This window comes from Aegilops tauschii, chromosome 2, assembly GCF_002575655.3.
Source record: "Aegilops tauschii subsp. strangulata cultivar AL8/78 chromosome 2, Aet v6.0, whole genome shotgun sequence".
In the NCBI taxonomy this organism is placed as follows: domain Eukaryota; kingdom Viridiplantae; phylum Streptophyta; class Magnoliopsida; order Poales; family Poaceae; genus Aegilops; species Aegilops tauschii.
Window position 1 is genome coordinate 426,798,691 of NC_053036.3, and position 11,495 is coordinate 426,810,185.

Genomic DNA, 11,495 nt, shown 5'->3' on the forward strand with positions numbered 1-11,495 from the left:
GAAGCTCAAGGACGCAGAGGAGGCCCTCCAACCCGAGTTCGAGACTCAACGCTTGAACTGGGTCGAGAGGGAGATGACCCTGTCGGCCGGCTTCGGCGAGGTCGAGGACATGCTCGATGGTAAGCTGTTCTTTTCCTTCTTCTTTCTGCCGGTTGGTCCCGCAAGCCGACCTCCGACTTCTCACTTTTTTCTTCTTCCCTTGCGCAGAGTATTTCCCTGGCTACTCCGTTGCCGCCGGTCAGGCCGTCGAGGCTCATCGCGACGAGCGGAGGCTGGTTGGCGCGACAATCGCGCACAACGCCCCTCGGACCCTCGCCGAGCAGATGCTTGCCATCCAGGCTCGTCTCCAGCCAGCACATCGGGCTCTCCGCCGTCTTCAGCGCGCTGGGGCCCAGGTGGTCTCCACCCTCTGGCCAGGCACTCCTCTTCTGCGCACCGCCAGCTGGACCTCTAACTGGTTGGAGGTGGCCATTGACCGCTTTGAGGCATGGAAGGGCTCCTCCGCCCGGGCAGGCGCGCGGCGAGCTCTGGAGTTCGTCAAGGGCTGGTACCCTGGGCTGAACCTGGACCAGCTGGCCACTCTCCGTGCCGAAGCCGGCGAGGAGTTGCAGGCTGTGGCGTCCCAACTCTATCAGCGCGTTGTGGCGATTGTTGAGTACACGGACACCAGCGTCTTCCTCCCCGAGCTAGACGACGCAGGCGCCGAGGCACCGCCCAACTGGTTCAGGCTGAACCCAGAGGGCAGCGAGGACTCGGTGGAGGAGATCGCCTCCAGCGATGAAGGCGAGGAGGAGGAAGATGAGGACGAGGACGTTGAAGATGACGCGCCGGATGGTGGAGATGACGGCCGGCCTCAGCCCGACCAAGTCTCGACCAACAGACGAAGCGTCTGTGAGCCGACTACTGCCGACGCTGATTAGGCCGAGACCCACCAGGCGGCCGCTCCACCACCCGGAGCCTCTGCCTCCACCGACCCCTCCGATCCGGTTGCTGCTCCTCTGGCCTAAGCGGCCAAGTTATCTTTCTTTCCTGCTTTGTAATCGCTTGAAAAATATTGTTAAGTCCGCACATTCCACCCGCTGGAGGTGTATTCAAACTCTGTTGAATGCTGGCCAAGGGCCTTTTGCTGTATAAATTTGTCTTTGCTGATTTCCGACTTGTCTTGCTTTTTTACTCCCCTGGCTTTTTCCTTTGCAGCCTTCCCTTGGCTGCCGTCTTGCCAGCCGGACAGCCGTTCTGCGGTCTGTGGCTTGGTCAAGTACTTGGCCGCTTTTGGAAGGTAAGTACTTTAGCCGTTGGTGGAGTGTAGCAAATTAAGTTGGAAACTAGCCGGTCGGCTGCTCAGCAGCCGGTCGGCGGAGGAAAGAGCCGACTTGGCCTATGCAAATGCTGTAGTCCTTAGCCATTTTTCGTGTGGGCACCGTTTCCTGTCTTTACCTCTTGCCGGCCGGACAGTCGCTCTGCGAGCTGCGGCTTGTGGCAAGAGAAGGCTTAGGTGTTGGCACACTACTTGTCCGACTGCAGGTAGCATTGACATAGTACAAGGCGGCAAGCCCCCGGGCCGACTGGTCGAACCCGGTGCCAGGCAGAATAATGCGATAACACATTTATAGGCATAGAACTTATCATATAGATAAAAAGGGGTAGCCCCCGAGTGCTCCTTGAGGGCCCCAATGTCTGGTACTTAGTACAAAAGGTAGCATGGTACATACTGATGTAAAATCTTCGAAGGAGATTTGCGTTCCACGGGCGCTCTGTTTCCTTGCCCGAATCGTCTCTCCTGCGTGCTCTAGGCTTCTGCGCGGCGATGAGGTAGTAGGAGTCGTTGCCCAATGCTTTGCTGATGATGAAGGGGCCTTCCCAAGGGGCCGAGAGCTTGTGTTGGCCGGCTGTTCGCTGGATCAGCCGGAGCACAAGGTCTCCCTCTTGGAAGGATCTTGGCTTGACCTTCCGGCTATGGTAACGGCGCAGACTCTACTGGTAGATGGCAGACCGGCTAAGTGCCAACAGCCGGCCCTCTTCCAGCAGATCGACGCCGTCTTCTCGCGCCTCTTTCGCCTCCGCCTTCGTGTACAAGGTGACGCGAGGTGAGTCAAACTCAATGTCAGTTGGGATGACGGCCTTGGCACCGTACACGAGGAAGAATGGAGTAATTTCAAAAAAATTCCTACGCACACGCAAGATCATGGTGATGCATAGCAACGAGAGGGGAGAGTGTTGTCCACGTACCCTCGTAGACCGAAAGCGGAAGCGTTAGCGCAATGCGGTTGATGTAGTCGTACGTCTTCACGATCCGACCAATCAAGTACCGAACGCACGGCACCTCCGAGTTCAGCACACGTTCAGCCCGATGACGTCCCTCGAACTCCGATCCAGCCGAGTGTTGAGGGAGCGTTTCGTCAGCACGACGGCGTGGTGACAATGATGATGTTCTACCGACGCAGGGCTTCGCCTAAGCACCACTACAGTATTATCGAGGTGGACTATGGTGGAGGGGGGCACCGCACATGGCTAAAAGATCAAACGATCAATTGTTGTGTCTATGGGGTGCCTCCCTCCTCCGTATATAAAGGGGGGAGGAGGAGAGAGCCGGCCAAGGGGAGGAGGCGCGCCCAAGGGGGGCAATCCTACTCCAAGTAGGATTCCCCCCCTTTCCTAGTCCAAGTAGGAGAGGGGAAGGAAGGGAAGGGGAAGGAGAAGGAAGGAGAGCGAGGAAAAGGAGGAAAGGGGGGCCGGCCCCCTAGTCCAATTCGGTTTGGGCTGGGGGGCGCGCGCCCTGCCTCCTCTCTTCCACCACTTGGCCCATGAGGCCCATTGCTTCTTCCTCGTATTCCCGTAACTCCCCGGTACCCCCGAAAATACCCGAATCACTCGGAACCTTTCCGATGTCCGAATATAGTCGTCCAATATATCGATCTTTACGTCTCGGCCATTTCGAGACTCCTCGTCATGTCCCCGATCTCACCCGGGACTCCGAACTACCTTCGGTACATCAAATCACATAAACTCATAATACAATCGTCATCGAACTTTAAGCGTGCGGACCCTACGGGTTCGAGAACTATGTAGACATGACCGAGACACGTCTCCGGTCAACAACCAATAGCGGAACCTGGATCCTCATATTGACTCCCACATATTCTACGAAGATCTTTATCGGTCAAACCGCATAACAACATACGTTGTTCCCTTTGTCATCGGTATTTTACTTGCCCGAGATTCGATCGTCGGTATCTCAATACCTAGTTCAATCTCGTTACCGGCAAGTCTCTTTACTTGTTCCGTAATACATCATCCCGCAACTAACTCATTAGTTGCAATGCTTGCAAGGCTTAAGTGATGTGCATTACCGACTGGGCCCAGAGATACCTCTCCGACAATCGGAGTGACAAATCCTAATCTCGAAATACGCCAACCCAACAAGTACCTTCGGAGACACCTGTAGAGCACCTTTATAATCACCCAGTTATGTTGTGACGTTTGGTAGCACACAAAGTGTTCCTTCGGTAAACGGGAGTTGCATAATCTCATAGTCATAGGAACATGTATAAGTCATGAAGAAAGCAATAGCAACATACTAAACGACCGAGTGCTAAGCTAACGGAATGGGTCAAATCAATCACATCATTCTCCTAATGATGTGATCCCGTTAATCAAATGACAACTCATGTCTATGGCTAGGAAACATAACAATCTTTGATCAACGAGCTAGTCAAGTAGAGGCATACTAGTGACACTCTGTTTGTCTATGTATTCACACAAGTATTATGTTTCCGGTTAATACAATTCTAGCATGAATAATAAACATTTATCATGAAATAAGGAAATAAATAATAACTTTATTATTGCCTCTAGGGCATATTTCCTTCAGTCTCCCACTTGCACTAGAGTCAATAATCTAGATCACATCGCCATGTGATTTAACATCAATAGTTCACATCACCATGTGATTAACACCCATAGTTCACATCATCATGTGACCGACACCCAAAGGGTTTACTAGAGTCAATAATGTAGTTCACATCGCTATGTGATTAACACCCAAAGAGTACTAAGGTGTGATCATGTTTTGCTTGTGAGAGAAGTTTAGTCAACGGGTCTGCCATATTCAGATCCGTATGTATTTTGCAAATTTCTATGTCTACAATGCTCTGCACGGAGCTACTTTAGCTAATTGCTCCCACTTTCAATATGTATCCAGATGAAGACTTAGAGTTATCTGGATCAGTGCCAAAACTTGTATCGACGTAACCCTTTTACGACGAACCTTTTGTCACCTCCATAATCGAGAAACATATCCTAATTCCACTAAGGATAATTTTGACCGCTGTCCCGTGATCTACTCCTAGATCACTATTGTACTCCCTTGCCAAAATCATTGTAGGGTATACAATAGATTTGGCACATAGCATGGCATACTTTATAGAACCTATGGCTGAGGCATAGGGAATGACTTTCATTTTCTTTCTATCTTCTTCCTGGTCGGGCTTTGAGTCTTACTCAATTTCACACCTTGTAACACAGGCAAGAACTCTTTCTTTGACTGTTCCATTTTGAACTACTTCAAAATCTTGTCAAGGTATGTACTCATTGAAAAAAACTAATCAAGCGTTTTGATCTATCTCTATAGATCTTGATGCTCAATATGTAAGCAGCTTCACCGAGGTCTTTCTTTGAAAAATCCTTTCAAACACTCCTTTATGCTTTGCAGAATAATTCTACATTATTTCCGATCAACAATATGTCATTCACATATACTTATCAGAAATGTTGTAGTGCTCCCATTCACTTTCTTGTAAATACAGGCTTCACCGCAAGCCTGTATAAAACTATATGCTTTGATCAACTCATCAAAGCATATATTCCAACTCCGAGATGCTTGCACCAGTCCATAGATGGATCGATGGAGCTTGCACACTTTGTTAGCTCCCTTTGGATCGACAAAACCTTCCGGTTGCATCATATACAACTCTTCTTCTAGAAATCCATTCAGGAATGCAGTTTTGACATCCATTTGCCAAATTTCATAATCATAAAATGCGACAATTGCTAACATGATTCGGACAGACTTAAGCATCGCTACGGGTGAGAAGGTCTCATCGTAGTCAATCCCTTGAACTTGTTGAGAACCTTTTGCAACAAGTCGAGCTTTATAGACAGTAACATTACCGTCAGCGTCAGTCTTCTTCTTGAAGATCCATTTATTCTCAATGGCTTGCCGATCATCGGGCAAGTCAACCAAGGTCCACACTTTGTTCTCATACCTGGATCCCATCTCAGATTTCATGGCCTCAAGCCATTTTGCGGAATCTGGGCTCACCATTGCTTCTTCATAGTTCGTAGGTTCGTCATAGTCTAGTAACATAACCTCCAGAACAGGATTACCGTACCACTCTGGTGCGGATCTTACTCTGGTTGACCTACGAGGTTCAGTAACAACTTGATCTGAAGTTCCATGATCATCATCATTAACTTCCTCACTAATTGGTGTAGGTATCACAGGAACAGATTTCTGTGATGAGCTACTTTCCAATAAGGGAGCAAGTACAGTTACCTCATCAAGTTCTACTTTCCTCCCACTCACTTCTTTCGAGAGAAACTCCTTCTCTAGAAAGGATCCATTCTTAGCAACGAATGTCTTGCCTTCGGATCTGTGATAGAAGGTGTACCCAACAGTCTCCTTTGGGTATCCTTTGAAGACACATTTCTCCGATTTGGGTTCGAGCTTATCAGGTTGAAGTTTTTTCACATAAGCATCGTAGCCCCAAACTTTAAGAAACGACAACTTTGGTTTCTTGCCAAACCACAGTTCATAAGGCGTCGTCTCAACGGATTTTGATGGTGCCCTATTTAACGTGAATGCAGCCGTCTCTAAAGCATAACCCCAAAATGATAGCGGTAAATCAGTAAGAGACATCATAGACCGCACCATATCTAGTAAAGTACGATTAGGACATTCGGACACACCATTACGCTGTGGTGTTCCGGGTGGCGTGAGTTGCAAAACTATTCCGCATTGTTTTAAATGTAGACTAAACTCGTAACTCAAATATTCTCCTCCACGATCAGATCGTAGAAACTTTATTTTCTTGTTACGATGATTTTCAACTTCACTCTGAAATTCTTTGAACTTTTCAAACGTTTCAGACTTATGTTTCATTAAGTAGATATACCCATATCTGCTTAAATCATCTGTGAAGGTGAGAAAATAACGATATCCGCCACGAGCCTCAACATTCATCGGACCACATACATCTGTATGTATGATTTCCAACAAATCTGTTGCTCTCTCCATAGTACCGGAGAACGGCGTTTTACTCATCTTGCCCATGAGGCACTGTTCGCAAGTACCAAGTGATTCATAATCAAGTGGTTCCAAAAGTCCACCAGTATGGAGTTTCTTCATGCGCTTTATACCGATATGACCTAAACGGCAGTGCCACAAATAAGTTGCACTATCATTATCAACTCGCATCTTTTGGCTTCAACATTATGAATATGTGTATCACTACTATCGAGATTCATCAAAAATAGACCACTCTTTAAGGGTGCATGACCATAAAAGATATTACTCATATAAATAGAACAACCATTATTCTATGATTTAAATGAATAACCGTCTCGCATCAAACAAGATCCAGATATAATGTTCATGCTCAACGCTGGCACCAAATAACAATTATTTAGGTCTAATACTAATCCCGAACGTAGATGTAGAGGTAGCGTGCCGACGGCGATCACATCGACTTTGGAACCGTTTCCCACGCGCATCGTCACCTCGTCCTTAGCCAGTGTTCGCTTAATCCGTAGTCCCTGTTTTGAGTTGCAGATATTAGCAACGGAACCAGTACCAAATACCCAGGTGCTACTGCGAGCTCTGGTAAGGTACACATCAATAACATGTATATCACATATACCTTTGTTCACCTTGCCATCCTTCTTATCCGCCAAATACATGGGGCAGTTCCGCTTCCAGTGACCAGTCTGCTTGCAGTAGAAGCACTCAGTCTCAGGCTTAGGTCTAGACTTGGGTTTCTTCTCTTGAGCAGCAACTTGTTTGCTGTTCTTCTTGAAGTTCCCCTTCTTCTTCCCTTTACCCTTTTTCTTGAAACTGGTGGTCTTATTGACCATCAACACTTGATGCTCCTTCTTGATTTCTACCTCCGCAGCATTTAGCATTGCGAAGAGCTCGGGAATCGTCTTATCCATCCCTTGCATGTTATAGTTCATCACGAAGCTCTTGTAGCTTAGTGGCAGTGATTGAAGAATTCTGTCAATGACACTATCATCCGGAAGATTAACTCCCAGTTGAATCAAGTGATTGTTATACCCAGACATTCTGAGTATATGCTCACTGACAGAACTATTCTCCTCCATCTTGCAGCTGTAGAACTTATTGGAGACTTCATATCTTTCAATCCGGGCATTTGCTTGAAATATTAACTTCAACTCCTGGAACATCTCATATGCTCCATGACATTCAAAACGTCGTTGAAGTCCCGGTTCTAAGCCGTAAAGCATGGCACACTGAGCTATCGAGTAGTCATCAGCTTTGCTTTGCCAGACGTTCTTAACATCGTCAGTTGCATCTGCAGCAGGCCTGGCACCCAACGGTGCTTCCAGGACGTAATTCTTCTGTGCAGCAATGAGGATAATCCTCAAGTTACGGACCCAGTCCGTGTAATTGCTACCATCATCTTTCAACTTTGCTTTCTCAAGGAACGTATTAAAATTCAACGGAACAACAACACGGGCCATCTATCTACAATCAACATAGACAAGCAAGATACTATCAGGTACTAAGTTCATGATAAATTTAAGTTTAATTAATCATATTACTTAAGAACTCCCACTTAGATAGACATCCCTCTAATCCTCTAAGTGATCACATGATCCAAATCAACTAAACCATAACCGATCATCACGTGAAATGGATTAGCTTTCAATGGTGAACATCACTATGTTGATCATATCTATTATATGATTCATGCTCGACCTTTCGGTCTCAGTGTTCCGAGGCCATATCTGCATATGCTAGGCTCGTCAAGTTTAACCTGAGTATTCCGCGTGTGCAAAACTGTCTTGCACCCGTTGTAGATGGACGTAGAGCTTATCACACCCGATCATCACGTGGTGTCTGGGCACGACGAACTTTGACAACGGTGCATACTCAGGGAGAACACTTTTATCTTGAAATTTAGTGAGAGATCATCTTATAATGCTACCGTCAATCGAAGCAAGATAAGATGCATAAAATATAAACATCACATGCAATCAATATAAGTGATATGATATGGCCATCATCATCTTGTGCTTGTGATCTCCATCTCCGAAGCACCGTCATGATCACCATCGTCACCGGCGCGACACCTTGATCTCCATCATAGCATCGTTGTCGTCTCACCAATCTTATGCTTCTACGACTATCGCTACCGCTTGGAGATAAAGTAAAGCATTACAGGACGATTGCATTGCATACAATAAAGCGACAACCATATGGCTCTTGCCAGTTGCCGATAACTCGGTTACAAAACATGATCATCTCATACAATAAAATTTAGCATCATGTCTTGACCATATCACATCACAACATGCCCTGCAAAAACAAGTTAGACGTCCTCTACTTTGTTGTTGCAAGTTTTACGTGGCTGCTACGGGCTTAGCAAGAACCGTTCTTACCTATGCATCAAAACCACAACGATAGTTTGTCAAGTTGGTGCTGTTTTAACCTTCGCAAGGACCGGGCGTAGCCACACTCGGTTCAACTAAAGTTGGAGAAACTGACACCCGCCACCACCTGTGTGCAAAGCACGTCGGTAGAACTAGTCTCGCATAAGCGTACGCGTAATGTCGGTCTGGGCCGCTTCATCCAACAATACGTGAACCAAAGTATGACATGCTGGTAAGCAGCATGACTTATATCGCCCACAACTCACTTGTGTTCTACTCGTGCATATGACATCTACGCATAAAACCAGGCTCGGATGCCACTGTTGGGGAACGTAGTAATTTCAAAAAAATTCCTACGCACACGCAAGATCATGGTGATGCATAGCAACGAGAGGGGAGAGTGTTGTCCACGTACCCTCGTAGACCGAAAGCGGAAGCGTTAGCACAACGCGGTTGATGTAGTCGTACGTCTTCACGATCCGACCGATCAAGTACCGAACGCACGGCACCTCCGAGTTTAGCACACGTTCAGCCCGATGACGTCCCTCAAACTCCGATCCAGCCGAGTGTTGAGGGAGAGTTTCGTCAGCACGACGGCGTGGTGACGATGATGATGTTCTACCGACGCAGGGCTTCGCCTAAGTACCGCTATAGTATTATCGAGGTGGACTATGGTGGAGGGGGGCACCGCACACGGCTAAAAGATCAAACGATCAATTGTTGTGTCTATGGGGTGCCTCCCTCCTCCGTATATAAAGGGGGAGGAGGAGAGAGCCGGCCAAGGGGAGGAGGCGCGCCCAAGGGGGGCAATCCTACTCCAAGTAGGATTCCCCCCTCTTTCCTAGTCCAAGTAGGAGAGGGGAAGGAAGGGAAGGGGAAGGAGAAGGAAGGAGAGGGAGGAAAAGGAGGAAAGGGGGGCCGGCCCCCTAGTCCAATTCGGTTTGTGCTGGGGGGCGCGCGCCCTGCCTCCTCTCTTCCACCACTTGGCCCATGAGGCCCATTGCTTCTTCCTCGTATTCCCGTAACCTCCCGGTACCCCCGAAAATACCCGAATCACTCGGAACCTTTCCGATGTCCGAATATAGTCGTCCAATATATCAATCTTTACGTCTCGACCATTTCGAGACTCCTCGTCATGTCCCCGATCTCACCCGGGACTCCGAACTACCTTCGGTACATCAAATCACATAAACTCATAATACAATCGGCATCGAACTTTAAGCGTGCGGACCCTACGGGTTCGAGAACTATGTAGACATGACCGAGACACGTCTCCGGTCAATAACCAATAGCGGAACCTGGATGCTCATATTAGCTCCCACATATTCTATGAAGATCTTTATCGGTTAAACCGCATAACAACATACGTTGTTCCCTTTGTCATCAGTATTTTACTTGCCCGAGATTCGATCGTCGGTATCTCAATACCTAGTTCAATCTCGTTACCGGCAAGTCTCTTTACTCGTTCCGTAATACATCATCCCGCAACTAACTCATTAGTTGCAATGCTTGCAAGGCTTAAGTGATGTGCATTACCGAGTGGGCCCAGACATACCTCTCCGACAATCGGAGTGACAAATCCTAATCTCGAAATACGCCAACCCAACAAGTACCTTCGGAGACACCTGTAGAGCACCTTTATAATCACCCAGTTACGTTGTGACGTTTGGTAGCACACAAATTGTTCCTCCGGTAAACGGGAGTTGCATAATCTCATAGTCATAGGAACATGTATAAGTCATGAAGAAAGCAATAGCAACATACTAAACGATTGGGTGCTAAGCTAACGGAATGGGTCAAGTCAGTCACAGCATTCTCCTAATGATGTGATCCCGTTAATCAAATGACAACTGATGTGTATGGCTAGGAAACATAACCATCTTTGATCAACGAGCTAGTCAAGTAGAGGCATACTAGTGACACTCTGTTTGTCTATGTATTCACACAAGTATTATGTTTCCGGTTAATACAATTCTAGCATGAATAATAAACATTTATCATGAAATAAGGAAATAAATAATAACTTTATTATCGCCTCTAGGGCATATTTCCTTCAGTGCGGAGGCTCCAAAGGTCGGCCGGCAGTTCGTTGATCCAGCAGCCGGCCGAACGCTCCAATGGCTCGACCAGTCGGGGCTAGATGCTGGAGAGGATGAGGCCGTTTGCTCGCTCGACTTGGCCGTTTGACTGCGGGTGGGCAACGGATGCTATGTCCAGTCGGATGCCCTGCGTCACGTAGAAACGAGCCAAGGCACCTTTGGCAAAGTTTGTGCCATTATCGGTGATGATGCTGTGCGGTACTCCGTACCGGGTGGTGATGTCTGCGATGAAAGTCACAGCAGTCGGACCATTCAACTTCTTGACTGGCTTCGCTTCAATCCACTTGGTGAACTTATCCACGGCGACGAGCAGATGGGTCATGCCACTGCGTGCTGTCTTGAATGGTCTCACCATGTCCAGCCCTAGACGGCAAAAGGCCAAGCTAGGGGGATGGTCTTGAGTGCAGAGGCCGGTAGATGTTGCTGGGAACTGAATTTTTGACACTCTTTGCAATGCTTGACCAACTCCTTGGCGTCCTCCAAAGCAGTCCCCCTGAAGAAACCATGGCGGAAGGCTTTGGCGACAAGAGATCTAGAAGCCGCATGGCGGCCGCACTCGCCTTGGTGGATATCTTTGAGGATTGCTTGGCCCTTCTCTGGTTCTACGCAGCGCTGGAAAAATCCAGTCACACTACGTTTGACAAGCTGTCGGTTTACTACCGTGTAGGCTCCTGCTCGGCGCTGCACTTGCCGGGCCGAGATCTCATCGGCCGACAGCTCTCTATT